A 20,502-nucleotide genomic window follows, 5' to 3' on the forward strand; every position below is an offset into this window, starting at 1 on the left:
ATCGTACATCCCGCGCTAGCCGACAGCCGCAGGCCCTGCGGTCCCTCGGGCAGCGGCAGCCGCGGGGCCCCGGCCGGGAGCGGGGCCGGCTGCGCGTCCTCGCCTGACCCCGGCTGCCGCTGCCGCCGCCCGGGGGGCGCTGCTCGGGGCGGTCCGGCGGCGGGGGCGGCACCGACAGCGACAGCGGCAGCGGCCCCGCCTGCGCCGGCGGGGAGCGGCGGTGGCCCGTGGCCGCCCCGGGGTGGGCGCAGCCCCGTGAGGGGAGCCCGTCATCCCGCGGCCGCGGCGGGAGGAGCGCGGCTGACGCGGCAGGGAGGAGGAAGCGGCAACTCCAGCGGGCGGACAAGCAGACGGACGGACATCCCCGGCCCGCCCCGGCCGGCGGAGGCAGGCAGGTACGCGGGGTGCAGCCGTCCGGGGCTCCGTGCCCCCGCCACGGCCGGGGTAGAGGGAGCCCGTCCGGAGCCGCGGAGGTTCCGCGGCCGCGGGGACACGGGACTCGACTCAGCCGGGGACATGGGACTCAGCCGGGGGCACGGGACTCAGCCGGGGACACGGGACTCAACTCGCCCGGGGCACGGGACTCGGGGACGTTTCGGTTCCCTTTTGTTGCACCCGAGCCGCCCCACACGGCCGGCGGTCCCGGGCAGCGCTCGGCGCGGCCCTGGCCGGGTCCTGCGGAGGGGCCGGGGCTGGAGGCGCCCCCGCAGGAAAGCGGCGCTCGGCGTGGGCGGGCGGCTCCGGGATCCGCTCACGGACAGGGGGCAAAGTGCTCGCAGGCGAGTAAACAAACAAACTTGCAGAAACTTCTGCTCCCCCCGCCGCTGTAATTTTAGGTATTGTATTTGCAAAGAAGTTTTAAAGTAATTTAGTGTTTCATATTCTCCTCTCTCTCTTTTTTTTTTTTTTTTTTTTTTTAATTCCCACCCTTCTCCAGCAGTGTTACTGACTCCTGCTAGTACTCTTGCCCTAATGTTTTTACTGCGTGTATATGTAGCTTTACGCGTTGTGCTTTATTTTGCATGGCTGGCTCGGTGTGGGAGGGTTTGCTTTCTGGGCTGCAGCTACGGACACCACCAAACTTCATTTCAGTTCCGCTTCTTAACTCCATAAGGACAGTAAAGCTGTGCTGGAATCAGACATTTAAGAGATGAAGAATGGCTGGGCATTTACATTTAGAGCAGGTGAAAGAGCCCTTTTCCAGAGTCCTCTGCCTCTGCCCCCGCAGGATGAGGAGACCCTGGTTAGCTTTGCTTTGTGCCTTGCAGAAGCAGAGCAGTGAGCACAGGTTGGGTCTGCAGTCCTTCTGTCTGGTGGTCTCCGTGCCAGAGAGGCAAGGGCTGGAATTGTCTCTTTACTCGTTTAAATATCTTCAGCATGAGAGAAGGTTGGAGGCAGGGAGAGAATTAAAATAATGCTTCCTCCTCCTGTGCAGTAGTTGATCACTGCACAGCTGTTTAATGGGAAGGTAAAATTCTGACTCAGACTTGAGGGATTTGAATTAAGAAGAGAAGTGGTCGAGCTTGAAGGAGTATCCAGTAATATTCCCTTGCATGACTTTGTAACTTGCAGGCTGTCTGCCTCAGTGCTTTTGTGAGCATTGGTCAGAGCTCCTCGGCATCCCCTTGCTGAGATTTATATGCTCCTGCAAAGCTTTTCTTTTTAAATCTGAATTCTGTCAGGCTCTTTCCCTTAATTTTTGAGGTTGTATGAAGAGCAGAAGAGCTTTCAACTATGCACTAGTTGGCAGCAAAAACCAGTTAGTGATCTCTGTATTTCTCTCCAGTAAGTGCTGCAGCCTCTTTATTATGAGCTCTAAGCATTGAAATAGCATTGACATTTATACTGGACACTCAAAATAGATCTTGACAGCCCTTGCATTTAATTTCTTTCATGCTAATTTAATAAATTCAGTATCTATTGTAATCTTCAAAGAGGATTAAACATTTCCTGAGGGAAAGTTATGCGGACTGGTGAATACATGGGCTGCATCCAGAGTGCTGCAAGATGTGTAATTCATTGGTTGTGTTGTTCTGAGGGGATCTTCATGCTGATAATCAGCAACCCATAGAGTTGTTTGTTTTTATGATCAGTGTGTGCATTCTCATTCTCCAGGGACAGGTATCTTTCTAAGAAGCCTGACAAATGATGTTCAAATCTCATTGAACAGAAATCTTCAGAAGACTCATGGGGGTTCAGTGGTTGGATGGTTCCTTGTCCACTCTGCTTATAAAATAATGTATTGCAGGGAGCTAATAGTTCAAGTTTGAAGATGTGAGCACTTTAAAATCACTACTCTGTTCAGTTTTTGACTTGTTTAAAGTCAATCCACAAGTAGGTGGATAATTTGACTGTAATGGCATGTGTTTAAAATAGTGATGGGTGGTTTTTAATATGCAGAGTTGCTTCAGCCTAGCTAGCTGGAGTAGCTGCAAGCCTCCAAAGCTGACTTGACCCAGCAACAAAATATTTCAGTAGGGTATGCTGAGGGCCAAAAATAAAGTATATTAAATAAAATGACCCAGGTATTAGCAAATAAAACTAGATGCAAAGCATCTCTTGTTTCTCTTGGGATCTAGGGTTTATGATGGAAATCATCTGTCAATCTCAAATGCCATGCATGCTAATTGCAGGTTCATGTTAATCATCACTATAAGAGGGTATGTCAAATCCTATTTTCCTTCCTATCCATACAGGATAAGCTGCTAATAAGCTGTGATCCTTCACCCACATCCACACATCAGTTCTCTCCTGAGTTGTCCTCCCTATATCCCAGATCATTCTCCAGATGGTTTCAGTTTTATAATTTGCATGCAAGTAATAACTAGGGCTTTTTTGTCCCATGGCTACAAGCCATTTCATACACAAATACTCTGCATTTCTGCATGGAAATAGAGCTCAGATTACACATCTTTGTAGTTCCAAATTATGTTTTTGTTTTGGTTGTCTAAGTTGTCATTCAGAAGAATGTTATTTTGAAGGAATGTGCACTTCCCAAAAGGAAAGTCATTGGTGGTTGGTTTTGTGACTTCATTTTTGGACATCCCTAAATCATTGAAGAGTTATTCTGCTATGATTTTTTTTCTCTAGACCAAGGAACTAGAAACTAATGTAAATAATGTATGTACTTATATAGACTGAGCCATAGTAAAGCAATATGTTGTTTTTATTTAAAGTTAGCTCTTTGAGTGTTTGTATTGAAGGATTCATTTTGTTCTAGTTTAAGTAGTATCCATATGGTAAAATGTCCTACAAAGTAAACACACTTTCCAAAGTAGAACTGCAGGGCTTCCACGTGCTGTAAGAACATTATAAAATATGTTAATCAGGTTCCTGCTTGCATTCCTAATTCTCAAACAGAATTTATTCCCCCAAAGTCTTCCAAACCACCTAGCACTGTGTCTGCCCGACTCTGAAAGTATCTTAAACATATTGGGTCTCCCTCTTTGAGCAGAAAGTTCTTAAGCACCTTATCTAGAGCTGCTGCAGTTGAGCATCAAAGCCCTGAGGAGATGAAGAAAGTAGGGCACTGGCAGGCCATTGTAAACACACGCGCTGATGGATCGGCTGTGTCTCCAAGTGCAGCTGTGTGTTTCCTCTTGGGAGCACTGCCCAAGGAGGAGCCCGTGCTCAGCCTTCCCTGGGAGCTGCTGCTGGGGTTTGAGCAGCAGGCTGTGTTCTGGTAGGTGAAACCTGGCCTCCTGTGCCTCAGGGCTTCAAACCCACGTCTTCTGTCACCTCTGCAGCTGTTGGAGAGGCTGCAGGAGGCGAGCAGAAGGGCACACTTGGCTCCTTGTGTTGCCAGCTGCTGGAAGATGCAGCAGGTTGCCCAAGGCTGGCACGAGGGAGCAGCAGAACTGTGACTCTGTCACAACAGTGTGTGTCCTGCTGGGAGGAGGGCTGGCATCTGGTGGTAGCTTGCTGGTGATGATTATCAGAGGTGAGCATTTCCATGGCATCCTCTGTGTCTGAAGAGAGGATCACCACTTGACTAATTTTTCTGGGAGAGAACTGGGCCCAGGAGAACAGAGATCTCAGAGAGCTCAGAGATCTGGAGTGGGTGGTGACAGCTGATTGTAATCCCAGTTTAGAAGTTCAAACCTGCAAGCTGAAGTAGGGAAAGCGTCCAGTGTTTCCTTCCAGAAAGCCCCATTTCCAGTGCAGGAATCCCCATCCTGGCCCACCACTGTCAGAAATGTCTCCCTGCCAGTTTTATATTATGCAGGTTTTTAGGTGGTGTTTTTCATGTTCTGTGCCACAGATATGTGTGTTGGTGTCCTGACCTGTAACTCCATTCCCTTGCCCAGTTCTGTGTTAGGATTCTTTCTCCCTGCTCTTTAGCAAAGGAAGAAGTAGGGTTGTATCTTCATGTGATCTTTTCACTCCAGTTTCTCAGACACCCTGTGAAGATCACCTGAGCAGGAGAGGGAACTTCCTTATTCCCTCATATTTGAAATGCTTTGCTTTGCAACTACAATTTTTCTGTGGCTTAGGGCAGGAAAGCACCTGGGGGTTGGGGGAGTGTGGGTAAGCAAGATTGATGTCTAAATTTATTTCCCAGCTCCTTTATTCAAAGAGATGTCGCATCTTACTTCTTGGCAGTCTTGTTTGAAGCAGTGAGGGCAACTGGCAAGCTGCTAGTGCTGAGTGTCTTGCCAAATACTATTGCAAAATACTGCCAGTGCAGAAGTTGCACAGCTTTACAGACTCATGTTCCTCTGAGAGTAAACCAAAGGGGTACCAACTTCTGATCCTTTGCCTCTGAAGAGAAGCAGGACCAACATGTTTCCATTGCCTTGTCAGGCACCATCACGCTGCTTTGCTGCTGCTGACTCTTCCAGCCCTTGGGATTCATTTTCCTTCAATGGTACTTCTCCATCTCCTGCTCACTGTTGTGAAATAACCGAGGAAACAGAACTATTGAAAACATCTTCACTATATTGTTAGTTGCAAAGTATTTTGGGACAGACATTGGACCAAGGAAAGCTCTGCCTCCCATCCTGGACTCAATGTTGCAAATGCAGCAGGTGCCCCACGGAGTTGTACCCCCATGTGAGTGTTTTTTGAAGAGCCGTGCAACTGAAGTAACTCCCAACTATTTATCTATAATATAGGATGCAAAATCTGATATCTGAATATATGCAAACTGTGTGCCAATTATTGAGACCTTGTAACTTTGCTGTTAAAACAAGGCATGAGTTGGAAACACAGATCTATTTTTCAGTAAGTATCTTGATAGCTATTTTAGAGCTTTGCATAATTAATCTGTGCTCAAATTGGTATTTTAGTGAGAAAATGGGCACCTGTGAAGATATTGTCTCATGGTATTGTACATAATATTGCATTACAGTGATAGTTCTGGATTCAGCTTGCAAGATAAGCTGGAGGGGTAAGTGCTGTTCATGGCTAAACATCTTAAATCATGCTGCTGTTCTGGTTACAAGGAGCCTTGGCAGGTGGTGAGTTAACTCCTCACCCTGAGTGTTCAGACAGGGCTGCTCAGGGCTGTGTTTGCCTGTGTTTTGAAAGCCTCCAAAGACAGAGGCTCCACAGCCCCCCTGGACACCCTGTCCTAGTGGTCAGTTATCCTTGTGGGGATTTTCCTTCTCATGCAATGCACCTGCAAGTCTGGCTTCTTCTCCAAGCCATTGGGAGGCTGCTGTTAGGTGCCCCTCAAGCCTCTTCTCAAGGTTCACAAAACAAATCCACTTACCTCCAACTCACCTAGAGAATGTGCTGCAGCCCATGGCTGGCTGTGTTTTGGCCTCTTCCATACCCTGTGTAGTTCCTGCTTAGGTGAAGGAATGTTGGATGCATTAGGATGCAAGTGTACCTGATCTGCATGACTCTGAACTACTGTGTGTTTATATTATAATAGTTTAGGTTTAAATGTTTGTTTGTTTGTTTGTAGATTCCTAGTGTTAGGTATTTATGAACTGGGATCACTATCAAACCCTAAAATATGTTTTATACTAAATTTAGTAAATAAGTAAGGACTGAGCATTCAGAAAATGAATGCTTTTAGTCAACCATGGTAGAATTTCCAGTTTATGGTATGTGTTCTGCTTTAATGCTGGAAAGAGCATAGAGGAGGGACAGGAGGTAATTAAAGAAGAAAATAACTCCTGTACTCCCTTTGGATGGGACTTAACCATACTTTGCAAAAGAAAGATGCATTAAGTCTACAAGTTTGGAATGCTGCCAAAAACTACAAAACAGAGAAAACTTAGCATAATTCAGAAATAAAAACTACCTGGCAAAAGTACCCAGACTGTCAAATGCCTTGAAGACAAGTGCATCAAAGAACTAGGAGACTTCTGCTTCCTTGCTGCCATAGCAGCGGTGCAACTTGGATTTATTAAAGTGGGGGGGGTGGGGGGGGGGAGAGAGAGAAAGCAAAAAGCTATGTTTTCATAAAAAGATAAGTAAAAAGAGAATGTAGCATTAAGGACTATATAGCAATGTTTTATGACAGGTAAGAAGTGAAACAGAAGGGGGTTATTTGGGGTCATAGTGGATCCTGATAGCCTAGAATCCAATTATCCAATTAGCCTCCTGATTTTTTTTTTTTTTTTCCAAATTCTAGACCCTCCTGTTTCATTTAAGCAATAAATGTAATTCTGCTAATTTAATCTCCCAGTACTCATGGTAAATATCTTGTAAATAATTAACTTGTTTTCATCAATTGCTCTTTAAAAGGGGTCACAGATTTTTCAGACTAGTGAAAAAGCTGCATTTTATTATTTTAATTTCTAAGTTTCATCCTCTCAAATCAGCCTTTGGTAAGAGAATATCTGTTGTCTTTGGAGTATTTGGGACTAACAATTCTTGCCTGCCATCTTTCTGTTTTCAGAGCCCTGATAATAAACAAATGGAGTTTCTGTGTCAGGGAACCCCAAAACTGTCCTTCAAGTTGTCCCTTGAAAATAATGTGACACTTTGAGCAGTGACAGAAAACCAGACAATTACCTTGCTCTGGTGAGAGAATGTGTGCTACAAAATCTTCAGCTGTCTTTGTGTAAAGTGTTTGTATCAAGAATGAACAGTGCTGTTTGCAATGAGGTTTTACATCTTGTGTGTGTGTCCACACACATTATATGTAACTCCAAAGGCATATGCCAGATAGATTGGTTTAACTTCACTTTTCTTCACAATTTTTTGGAGGTTGGCTGCCTCTTTGGTGCTCTTTTCATGTTAACTAATAGGTTACGTGGTGGGTGAATAGGATTCTTTATAGAATTATCTAAAACCAGGCACTGATTTATTTGAAAACAAAGGGTTTCTTTAGAGCTAAGTTTAAGCTGGCATTGCCATGAATCCTAGAATTATTCTACATTTAAATGAGAGAACAGTGATGCACTTGTACTTGGGCTTTGAACAGCACAGAGCTGTTGACCAGAGACTTGGAGACTGCTGAGCAAATCTGTTTAGGTTCCTTTGCCCAAGTTTCCAAGCCTACTCTTCTCTCCTTACAGATGATGAGAAGCAAAGCTAAAAAGACACTATAAGTTGCATTGATCAATTTGTTTGGAGGAAGGCAAGTTGTTTGCTGGTATGTGATGAAAAAATGTATAAAGTCCTGCCCTGTAGCAATCTGAACACATACTTTTCCTCTGTTTTGCTTTGGGGTGTGTGGGGTCTAGAGCACAGCAGCTAAACAATACCTCACTTGTTTATGAAAAACCTTGGGAAGAAGGGGTGAGAAAGAAGAAAATATTTACAGTAGCTTTCTACCCAATTAAAATCAGAAGGCAGACTAAAAAGGAAAGAGTTCATCTACGGTCCAAGCCAATTAAAAGTAAATTTTGCTGCTTGGATGTTAATTTACACATCCAAGGCAATATAAATTTAAACTAGAAACTTGACTTAACCTCGCCAGTTCAGATGAACTTCAGATTTATTACTCATTTAGTTTTGGTCATAGCATCTGGGTATTTAAGCACATTTTATGTGAATTGACATTAGAAATTCACAAACTGCCTTAAAATGTTAAATCTGTGGAGTACTTCACCAGAATGTGTAAATAATGCCTGTCTGCAACACAAGCTGGCTCAGATCCTCAGTTAAGATATTCTTATGTTTTACGCCCTCAGCCATTTATCCCCTTGTTTAATTATCTGGGAATAAAACCAGATTTCTGTAGCTTCTCTCATGTATTAAAAGGTATCTTGAATTTCTCTGCAAATCCTTTAATTGTATTTGTTGATATTAGTTGAGATTGTTTGTAGGATTTTACACATAAAATGTGGGTTTATTTATAAAGAATGGAAATAGAGGCAGAAGGAGGAATTTCATAACCCTTACAGGGTTTTACTCAAAAATTAAACTGCAGTCTTGTCAATGCATGCACAAATCAGTTTACTGTTTTGCATAGGAGCGTCACTTGAAATGACCTGAAAGAAATTTTATCATCAACCGCCCAGTCAAATCCTGGATAATTATTCAGGGAACCATGTTGGATGTGTGATGTGCACAGAGTAAGAAACAAAACAGTCCCTGAGAAAGAATCTGAAGGGGCTGAATATTTCAGAAGCTACAGAGGATGGCCTTGAAGCTCAGAATCTAAACAGGGACAGGGGACACACACAGACATGTGCACAATTTGACACTTCTTTAGGAAAAGAAAGTTTATGAAATGAAAATATGTTGGTATTAGGAAGTGGCAGGGAGAAGCTAGAACATTCTTTGTCTTGGTTACTGCTCTATGACTCGGCAGCTGGAAAAGATTGATGACTTGGGTGCTTGGCCCTTTGTTTTGGTTTTGCTGTTTTAATTATGAGTCAGAAAGTCCCTAGACATAAGTCCTCATTTAAAGAAAAGAAAGAAAGAAAAATAGGACAGATTATTAGCAATGTTATTTTAAAGCAAATGCAGTTGCTAAGTTAAAATATTGTGATAGTTGTTGCAGTGTATTTACAGATCTACCAGAGATGTCCATATGTCACATCAGATGTCAGTTAAAATTGTCAATATGTTGTCTCAAATCAGTCAGTGCCTGGTGTCTAGAGAGTGAACACTGTCACTCCAGTCATGCTTGTTGCTGCAAAATGTAACAGTGGAGGAAAGCACTGTTGTTCTGCTCTGCTGTGGCTGCTGTGTCCTGCTTTGGTCTCTGCCACATGGATGTCACAGCTGGTCCCTGGATTCCTCTGGCTTGGCTTCAGATGCGTCTCTCTTACATTATTAGTTCAGTTCAGGAGCAAGCTTTTGGATTACATCCATTGTGGTTCACTCTGCTGGGGAATCCTGGGGAACATGAGCTGGATTCTTTTCAGATGAAGTAAGATTGGAAGATGTTCTTCCAGTGTGCTCTTAGCACTGATCCAGGCACAGGACCAGGCTAAAACTGGGTTGAAGCAAAACACACAGCCTGCCATGCCAACATGGGTCGTGTGGTGCTGCATCTTCAGCATCAACTCTCTTCCTCTCTGTGGATATGCTTTTCTTGCACTGCATTATTTGCTAAGACATTGAAACCAAAACTGCAGCCAGAGTAGATCCAAGCACCTGGAGCCCATCTTTTCTCTTGACTTCAGGTGCATCCTTCTAAGTCATTGCTCATTAAAGTGTAGCACACCTCTGAAATGATTCTCCCTGCAAATGGCAGTCTCATTTTTAATCTTTGTTTTTCCCAGCTTCCTTCCTGTCACCTGACTTCCCTCAGAGCTTCTCTCTGTGTTTCTAAACCACTTTTTCCTTCCCTCACTTCTGATTGCCACCATGGCATTCCTCAACCATTGCTCCCAGCCATAAGGTCTGTCTCAAGTGATCTCTGCCCCAAAGATGCAATCTGTGTTTTATGAAGAAGTGTTTGCTTCAGCTCTTTTTAAAGCTCTTTCCTGGTGAAATCTCTTCCATTACTTCACTACCCTTCCAATAGTTTTTTCATGTTCTTGTCTCTCCTCATCCAGTGCTTATTAACCTGAACCTTTTCTGTGCTCTTTTTAAGCTCATTAGGACTTGTCCTGAAGGGACAATTCCCTTCGCTTTGAAGTAGTCTTCCAGGATAACAGCTACCCCTGAAGTGCGTTCCCCCCACCCCACCCCACACTAGCTTGTCCATGCCACTTCCCCATAAGTCACATTTTCCAGACCAGTTTTCATTCTTATTTCTGTTCCCCAGACCCGCACAGGTAGGACCACCATGCCGGAGATATTCAGACAAAAACAGACTGAAGTAGAATGACTTTTCTGAGTTCAGCAGATTATGCTCAGGCTTTCCACTCTTATTTTATATCTCACAGCAATACTTGTCTTAGAATTGCATGACATTTGTCATTGTGACCTGCTGTAGTCTGAGGCCTTGTTTCCCATCCTGTATTTCCATATTAAATGTTTCCTGCCTGTGGGCAATATTTTGCATATAATCTGCTACATTTCACTCCATTCTTCCAGATCACTACCCTGTCCTGATGATGATATACTTAACCTCTGTTTCTCACATCTAGAATTAATATTTATTCTTCCTGCTTCTGTAACCTGGTTGTTAAAATATCTCAAGGCAGTTTCAAAGCTTTTCTAAAGGGAAGGTGTGACATCTGTGATTTCTCTCCTACCTCTCTGGAAGGCTGTCAGAGGAAGTTAGCAATCTGATTTAACAAATCTCTTTTGTCTGTTACTTAGGATTATCTTCCAGGTGCTGCTAATTGATCTGTTTTGGATTGTTTTCTCCAGGAATTTGAAGGTAAACTGACTCACTGGGTCTTTAATATTCTTACCTGGTTTTTGTTGCTTTGGTTTGTTTACTTGGGGTTTTTTCCATTGTGCAGACATGCATACACTTCCATTCACATTCTCTCTCTCCTGTTCCTCCTGAAATCTTACCTGTCATTACTGTGGTTTATGCCAATCACTGCTTGCATTTGACCCCCTTGGTGTAGGCTGATGTCCTAGACATGATGGTCTCCTGGGTGTCATCTCTCATCAGCTTTTCTCTCTGTGGGGCCAGAAGGTTTTTCTGGCTCTTAGGCTATAAACATATTGATAATAAGGATTTCTTTTTGTTGCTAGGTTTTGGGGTTTTTTTGCATTATAATTCTACCTTAACCACGTTGATTCTCATAACTATGTACTTTTGCAGATTTTATATTTATTGCTAGCAATTTGACTATGTTTTCACATTCTGTACCTGTCTCAACAAATAAATCTTCTGCTGCTTTTGTTTATTTTTACAGGGCACAAGCACAGATTATCATGTTGTATTGTTTTGTAGAGGAATTGCTGCTTCTTTCTTGTCTTGCCCCTTGGTGTCTCCTGTGTTCACATTCTCTTAGCTTCATTACTGGGCTCCACCACCTCCCATTTAATGACATTTAGTCAACTTTTCTTCTGAACTGGTTGCTTTCCATTTGTCTAGAAACAAGTCTAAAGGATCCACTGCCTTTTTTAAATGTAAAAAAACATCTAATTTTCAGTAAAAGAACTTTAAGTCTAAACTAAACTAAAGTGCTGTCAATTCACAGGCCTTTGCTCCCTATGCCATGTGACTGCTGAGATACCACATGGTAGTAGATTCCCTGTTCAGGCTCCTTGGTTTTACTTCCAAGTTGCTAGCTGTTTGATGTGTAGATTTGAGATATCAAACAAATAACCCTGGTGCTGTAGGTGGTTTTTAATGGCTTTGTTGTTGTTTAAACTGATTAGCCCTGTCAGTGCAAATGGCTTGTTTTTGCAAGGCTTCAGATTCTGCTGGCTGTCATTGTGCTTGTTGTCTGCCATTGTGCTGTGACAGTGGATCTACCATAGTGGGAGACATTAATTTGAAACCTAAGGAGAGTGTATCCTTTCAGATTTACACAATGACAGAATGGTTTGGATTGGAAGGGACCTTAAAGATCACCTAGTCTCCATTTCTGGTCTGTAACCTCAGCCCATTCATGGGATGGTCCAGATTTTGTTTCACAAGTTGTTGACACTGTAGAAAGGTCAGACACTGAATCCAGACTCCTCCAACCATGGATTTCTCTCCATGGCTCATCACAGCAATGACAGTAGAACATTTTAACTGAACCATTTCATCAGGACGAGCAGCTGCTTGACGTGGGTGACCTCAGCAATGAACTGAAATGCCTGCCCTTGCTGTTTTGAATGGGGAATGCTGTGCTGCAGTCCACTCCCAAGAGACAGCTGAACCTTTGGGTGTTCACCCTTGGTGGCAGCAGTGATGCTGAAGGATTACCATTGACTTGTTTCACTTCCAGGGTGGGTGGCAAAGGCACCTACCCTGCTGTGGGAAGCCCATCACTTTGGAACTTCCTCTGAATTAAGGCTGTGACATGTGCTGCCACACTTGGAAAAGAAAAGGATCTGGTTAAAATGTAAGACAAATTATGTGTTCAGAAGATACTAACAATTATTCTACGGAATAATCTTTTGTTAGTATCTGATTTACTTACTTTTGTAGTAAATTTGTCCCAACTGCCCCCCCCCGCATATAAGTAGTTTGGGGTTTTTGGTTGGGTGGTTTCTTTCTTTTCAAAGAAAATCTCAAAATAATAATTATTATTTTAGTTATAAAGTAAAGGAGTGCAAGTTCTGTGTGTTTTCCTCTCTCCTTCCAGACACTACAGGAAGTCATGGTCTCCCCTCAACTTTCCTGGACACTCAATAAAACAAAGCTGAACATAATCCCATGTAAATTAAATAAGTAATCCCAACATCTTGTTTTCATACTTCCACAATTCTAATGGCCATACAAGTATAGTTTGGCTCTATCTGTCCATCATGGTAGGCATATTAATGCTTTCAAATTTTCTTTTATGTGAAATATCCAAAATGTATTTTTCTTTGGTGTTTGATGTTTTATTTGGTCACTTGTGTCACTCAACCACTGGTTCTTTTGTTAGTTGATTGAAGTTCTACTGCCTCTTGTTTATCCCATAAATTGCTCTGACTTGTGTGACTTGGGACATCCTTCCAATAAAACAGGTTTGAAGATGTGGCACAAGTTTAACTGTGCAGGTTCATGTTATGGTTTAACCCCAGGAGGCAACCAGGCCCTCGCTCGCTTTCCCTGTCCTGGTGGGATGCAGGGGAGAATTGGAGAAAAGTACGGCCCATGGGTTGAGGTGAGAAAAGTTTAATGATTGAAAAAAAAGTAATAACAATAACAATAAAAATAATGGAGAAAATGGAAAGAGCGGAATAAAACCCAAGAGAAAGAAGTGATGGACAATACAATTGCTCACCATGCTCTGACACCCAGCCCATCCCTGAGCAGGGATTGGTGCCTCCTGGCCAACTGCCCCAGTTTGTATGCTGAGTGTGATGCTCTAAGGTATGGAATATCCCTTTGGCCAGTTCAGGTCAGCTGCCCCAGCTATGATCCCTCCCAGATTCTGTGCACCTGCTCAGTGGCAGAGGATGGGAACATGAAAAGCCCTTGACTTAGGGTAAGCACTGCTTAGCAACAACTAAAACATTAATGTGTTATCAACACTGTTCTCAGACTGCATCCAGAACACAGCACTGTACCAACTAATAGAAAGAAAATGAACTCTATCCCAGCTGAAACCAGGACAGTTCACAATGTATGCAATAAAGTGTATATGAAAAACTTTGTTTAGCAATTATGTGCATAGGAAAGCTGGAAATAGGAGTCAGCAGTAGAAACAGCCAACCTCCTTACTGTGACTTTAAAAAAATCCCGATTACTTCTGCATTTCTCTTCTCAAAATTAGTCATCATTCCTGTAAGAGTGAGAAATAAACAGTGGTTGTATTTTCTGACTTTGGACTCGCTGCTACATCAATCAGGGGAGGTAGATGGGTGAAGGATGAAAATGTCCACAATTATCCCGACTTTGTTTTAACAGAGGTGTGTGGTGAGGACCCTTGGCTGGACATTCCCGGCTCCCCAGGGGAGGTGACCGCAGGTTCTGAGGTTCCCTGAGGTTCTGGTGTGGCAACAGCCGCTTTCGGGAAGGCATAAGTTGGTGACAAACAAATCAAAAAAAAGAGCAGCGTAGGCCTGGGAGAACCACAGTTACATAAAGGTGAACAATGAAACATTATTTCTCAAGTGGGTATTTTGAAGGGCTGTTACCGCAACACTTTTTAAATAAATGCAAGGTACATTGGAATCGGAAGCAATTTGGTGTAGCAAACTGCTGCTGACTCATCCCAGACCTGAGGGGAAACAGAGCTGCTGTGACATGGAGAGATTTTTGAGTGCTTGCATGGGGTGTGCTTCAGACCATCCAGGAATGAGAGATATTAGTACCCCCCTCCAACACTGTTCCTGTTATTATCCACTAGCACAGTGCACATTCCAGTTAGGAGATCCTCACTGCCGCTGCAATTGCATCCAAACAGAGATTGATTGTTGGTAGCTTCTTGAATGTTATACAGATTCCATACATAGCCCATATTGTAGTACCAATGCAAAACCAATGGATTTATCAAGAGCTATAGTGCAGGAGATGTGTATCTTAAGTTCTCATGGCTTTACAAAATCTTTTATCTCCTTTCTAGAAAAAGATTTTTTTCGTCAATTCAAAGATTTATAAAAACATTTAATGAACCAGGTTGACACAAAGATTGCCATGTAATTAGAAAACTCTGACATTCTGCTCTTTTGTGTTCTTGTGCAAACTTAGAATTGTGCTGTCATCTACAAAAACTACTTTAATTTGTACAGCACTGTTGGAGAAAACTGTAGTTGGAATAAGACTTGCTCTTGATATATCCAAGAGTAGCTTGGATTGTGTGCAGGGACATTTTCATATGAAACATTTGAGTAATTTGAACAATGACTTCAAGAAAATACCATGTTTTTTAAATAATCTGATTCTTACTGTCCCTTTTAAAGTATGTACATCAAAGCTAAATGTCAATAGATACAATTTTGTGGTAATTTCTCCTACCTGGTAGTCAAGTTTCATGCTGTAATCTACAATATCTTGCCTCATTCCATGTGGTCCCTACCCTGCAACACCACAACACCTAACATCAAAAAACTATTGACCTCAAATACTGCCATGTTCCTTTTTAAAGCTGCAAAATGGAACAGTGGTGTTGAATTAGTATTGAGATTAGATGGACTTATTTACTTGCTGCTTATGCTCCATACTTAGATTTATAATATTCCATTACCTGGCTTCTGCTAGATTGCAATATTATAAAAAGAAAGGTAAGTTAAAGAAAAAATTAGTTTATTGGAGTCCAGAAGATGATCTGTACCTGCTGCTTGTTGTATTGGTTTTACCTGGTATAAGAGGACCATATGCATGTTTAAGTAAAATATTGCTGATGTGTCTTTATATAAATTCTTTCTGAAACTCATTTAGAAGTTCAGACTCACATGTACCTTCAAACACTGACCCATAGTTCCTAGGACAGAAAATGTGAGAATGAAAATGTTCTTGGAGTACAAAAATCAGACTCTCTGGCTGGTAGATGAATGTACATCTTCTCTGTGGGTCAGGAATAGCATTGGAAATCTGGCAAACCTGGGAAATGGCTAGATAAACAAGTAAGCAAAGTAAGGTCAGCAAATAAACTCTTGAAACATTTGTCTTAAATCTGTGTCCTTTTTGGATTTTAAGATACATCTTCTTGCTTTGGTAGGTTGGGTTTTTTTCATTGTTGCTACCTTTTTTCTACTCTGAGTTGGTGCATAACAGTGCTTTAGTGGAATTGATGTGTCTTTTGCCATAAACAGTTTGTTGGAAATATTAATAGAATAGCAAAAACAAATCTGGCCAATTCTGTAGATCCTAGGCTGCCTTTAAAATGTTTTTATTTTGGAAAAAGGCTGTGAGTCTTTTGCAAGGGGACATACACACCCCAAACCAAAGCCCTTGTTCAGTTTCTTTTGACTAGAATACCAGTAAATAGCTTGAAAATGCAAACAGGGTCCTTGTGTTCTTGCTCATCTCTACAATTTGAGGAAGAACTCTTGACATTCTGGGTAGACCCCACCTACATAACATTGTGTGCCAGAGAACTTGTTTACCAAAGCATGTTTGTTCACCCCAGCCTGTATTTGCAATTCTAGCAGAACGTGCTGTAGCTGGGATTCAGGAGGCTGAAATAAGAAACATCCATACAGAATTACCACTTAGAGAGATTTTTTTCTTTTTTACTTAGCTTTGGTATACCTTCCTGCACAAATCACTCAGATCTCCTGGAAACTCAGAGACTTGACCTATTTTATAGAACTGTATTTATAAATGGAATTCCAAAGAGTCTTTGTTGAGAGCAAAATGCAGGTCATACAGTGCTGTCAGTTGGGAGGTTTTTTTGACAATTTATACTTTATGGGCTGTATTTGATAACTTCAGCTTCACAGTGTTTACCAGTGCAGTAATTTATCACTGTGTTTTGTGCATGTCAGCTGAAACTAGTCCCAGAACATGTCAGCATGTACCAATAAGCTGTATATGTGACATGTCAAGCACATGTGTTGCTATATGCCTATAAAGCAGCTGGGTATCTTTGTCCTTTTGTTATCTATATATTCCCTTTTGTTATGTGTGTATTCACCCTTGGTGGGAAGCCAGGTCCAATGTGCTTCTGTTTTTCCTCATATTCTTGGAACCCATGTAAATCTTTTGAGCTTGCATGTGAGCAAGTGGAGGTAGCTTGAGGCAGCATCCACACTGTGGGTCTTTGAGATAACTGATCATTAGGGTAAACTGGGCTATCAGGAACTCAGCATTCACACTGTTCTTCTTCTGGAAGCTGAACTGGTTCTTGGAGGTTTCACTTGGGCACACTTGCAGTGAGTGAGGGCAGCTGCAGGGCAAAAGGAGATACAGGGACCATGTGCCTTCTGATAGTTCTGCTTCTCCTAAGGACACAGCTATGGTTGGGTGATATCTCCTGGTGGAACCCTGCCAGCTCTTGGAGTGATAAGTGAATAGGATGTAAACAGAAGGGTTTCGGTCAGACAGTTCATGTGCACGGAATTCACCGTTCACTTTAAATGCTTTACATGCTAAGTAATTTTTAGAAACTAATCATTGAAAAAAGTGAAAACAACCTGAGAAAAAGTACTCCATGTAAAACAGCAATAATACATTTTGGTGTGTGCATGAGGAAAGTACTTGAGGATGAAATCAGGAAAACAGAGATACATGTATTGAAATTGCAGATATGGTATTTCACTGCCCAATTTTGCATTTTTACTTTGAAATTTCATCGTTCATTTATGCTGTTGGCAGAATGCTTGCTTGTGTACTAGTGTTGCTTTAGTATGCTTCAGTTGATTTAAACCAGTTTTCTTCTGAGCTTCTGTGAAGAATTTCTTTGATGTGGTGCTGCTGTCATTTTTCTGGTGCATGTTATACACACTCTGTGATGTTCATGAAATGATGCAGTTTATTATGGTTTGTCTATAGTTTTCCATAATTTTGATTTGTGGTGTTTGCTGTGCTGAGGGAGAGTCCATGTAGTGTTGTTGCAGATCGTGGTTTGGATGTTCATTAACCTCTGTGCTCCAGGACATTCTTCTTGTAATACTCATGGATCATCATCTTTGTGTCTGGAGTGCTGGAAAACTGCAGTTCACTATGTCACTATGAATGAAGCATCCTTTTGCTTGCCAAATTCTTATGCTTTGTCAAAAGATAATACTAAGTCTTTCAGCTGTGTTTAGGAGGCTTGGGGTGGTTTCTGGTGGGTTGGTTAGTTTGCTTGGGAGAAGGGGTTGAAGTATATGTTTGCAGTGAATCAGTCTTTTAAGTATTCATTTCATTCCTTCAAATTGAAAGACTGTCATGTGAAGACATTCTGTAGCTGATCTAGCATACAAAAAGAAAGTAGGGAAAAAACCATTTCCTCTGTGCAGCTCATGTAAAACTGAATCATTACTCAGACTCCTCTAATAAGCACATGCATGCAACTATGAAAATGAGTTAAATGAAATCTATTAATATGCATACATTCATTAAGTGTTACAAAACCAGCTTTGGTAGAGAACAGTTACCTGGTGATACTGTTGCTTGCACCTGCATTGTGAGCTTTAAATCTTGCCAGCTGGTGTTTCTTCAACAGTTTTAACTCTGAAGCTTTCAGCTGGTTCACTTTCCCACCCAGTGGCTTCTCTTACCTGATGTTGTCCATGGTAGCCTGTGTTTTCTGGTAATCTCATGAGCACAGGGAGTCTCTCAGGACGCTGTTTTCTCCAGTACACAGCTCTCGGGTGCCACACTGCAGGGCTGAACGCCAGGTCCCCACTGGCCCCCGCCCAAACCTCCTCAGTTCCTAATCAGGCAGTGGGGTATGAGCATGGCCCAATTAGCTGCCAAACAGGAGGCTGGAAAGCAGTGTGAGAGTAACCCTTAGAACAGGGCAGGTGCACATCTGTCTTCATACATTTATGGGGTCTTTGTGGCAGCCAGAATCCCTGTTAGACACCATTTGCCTGTGTCTTTGTGAGGCCCACCCATTGGCACATGTGGTGTTAACTGCAGTGGCCATGAGTTGTTTCCTGAATGAAGTCTAAGTCCAGGGCTTGATGGGCTAAAGGCTAACAATAACTATTTAAAAGATTGCTTCATATCTATTACCATATCATGTTTGGAGGGTTTTGAACAGACACATTTGGTTTAACTGGAGTTAACAGTTGGCAAGATACTGCCACAGAAGGAGCTTTAATTCCAGACACCATCTCATCTTAGTGTCCAAATCTCTTGACTATTAACAGTCTGTTCTAGGGCAAGGAGGTTGTGTTTTCCTTTGTGTGAGGATACAAAGCTTGGTGTTAACCGAGATAGGCTAAGATATTCCTTTGAAGATGCAAGAACTGAGATGGAGAGCTGTACTGTTAATGCTTGAAGCTGATAGTGAAGTAATGATTTTGTTGTTCAATGACCTGCTGTGTTTTAGAAGTAACTAAAATTCTTGGACTACACTTGTCAAGTGGTTTGGGCTGTGCTTTTTGTGTGAATATTTGAATGTATACAAAAGTTTCATGATATATTTATATGCAACAGTATTCACTAGCAAAACTCCTGGCTGCATTTAAACAAGTCATCTGTATTCCTGCTTGTCTTTGTCTTACAGTGTTTTTTTATGCTCTGTTTCTTTCTGTATAGTTCTCTTGATGTTATAAAATGAGACTTGATCTTTGGTCAGGGACAAGGTTTTCATACTAATTCAAGGACATTTTCAGTAAAACCAGAACTGAATAGTTCATATTGTTGCTTCCTGCTCTTCCTGGGCTTGGACTAACATGTTAAAGGTACTCTGCATTTCTGTGACCTCTCACATTTGCAGTGGAGTTGAGATGGGTCCTTCATTTTTCTTCTGTTTTCTCATATTTTCCACCCCCACCACCCAATCACTGATATTCCTTGAGAAAAGGCTTAAAATAGTTGGGATGGCAGCACACTACATGGATTTGTAACATTCCTTAGAAGCAAAGTACTGCAAAGCGGTGGAAATGAGGTTCTTTGTGTGTATTACTGCCCAGAAAACATAAATGGGGAATGCAAGGGAGTTCCTGGGGACAAAAATGTCAGAGTGAATGCTGACCTTTAACTTCACTAAAAGGCAAGCTGAGTTCCATGCATTTCTCTGTGTGCTATGCAGTTAACCACCAGGTATCTACCTTGACATTAGAATATTAGCCTTTAAAAGCTCACCAAGCAAATCTGTAAATTACAATTTATTTAAATTTTAGGACCTTAACAGTGTTTTGCATAGCATGATGCACTAGACAGATGAATGTACTGTGGAATTCGTTCAGGCAAATTACAATTTAAGGATATGTACCGTGTTGCTAATCTCTAATTATCTACTCCAGAATAGGGAGAGGAACTGTATAAAATTAACTGCTCGACAGTCCAGTCTGCAGAGGGATGTTCAGTGTGAGGAAGGACAAAAAGCTGCTCTTTAGTCAAAAGTTTAGGGCTTAGACTGTGAGAGAGAGTTAAATTATCTCCAAGCCAGGGTCATCTTCTCACCTTTCCTGGATTGAGGCTGTACTGTAAATCAGTCCAGTAGCTCCATTTAACTGATCTGCCGACAAGTGAATGATTAACTGAAAACTATCAGGCAGACAGAAGGAGAACACTGCTAAACAACTGCAAAGTAAAATAGCTCTTGAATACAGATTACCTGACTAAATTATTTGCCAATGAGTTATTGTAGCTGACTGAAGTTCAGAAGCATTCTGGTCTGGGACTCACCTCGAGAAGTCCTAACAAAGCCTCTTTAAATCCTCTCTGTGAATGCAGAGGCAAATACCTTGGCAGATCTGAAAGAGCAGAGAAGGCTGTTGCTACAATGCCAAGTCTCAATATCTAGCAGTACCTTTCCAAAACCACAAAGCTCCAAAATCAGGAAAGGGCAGGTTAGAATGGTAAAATTCCTCATTTCTTCCTGTGTGGACTCTACTGAAATGGAAGCTTGTGATCCAGTTGACTTGTAGCTTGTGTGGACACAGTTACAACACCCTAATCCGAACACTGACGTATTTTAAAAACTGCCAGACTGCTTCCCTGATTTGTTTTTGGAGAATGCTTGGATGGCTGTCAGTGCCTGACACATGAGTGTA

General features: G+C 42.2%; 1 protein-coding gene across 1 annotated transcript in view; it reads left to right on the top strand.

The window, feature by feature from the left end:
• Nucleotides 1–206: 206 nt before the first annotated feature.
• SGK3 (serum/glucocorticoid regulated kinase family member 3) overlaps nt 207–20,502 on the top strand; it is a 55,365-nt gene continuing 35,069 nt past the window's right edge. Inside the window, exon 1 of the mRNA XM_064706181.1 lies at nt 207–395. The gene's annotated coding sequence lies outside the window, so the exon portion shown is untranslated. The remainder of the gene's footprint in view (nt 396–20,502) is intronic.

This window comes from Zonotrichia leucophrys, chromosome 2, assembly GCF_028769735.1.
Source record: "Zonotrichia leucophrys gambelii isolate GWCS_2022_RI chromosome 2, RI_Zleu_2.0, whole genome shotgun sequence".
Lineage (NCBI taxonomy): Eukaryota > Metazoa > Chordata > Aves > Passeriformes > Passerellidae > Zonotrichia > Zonotrichia leucophrys.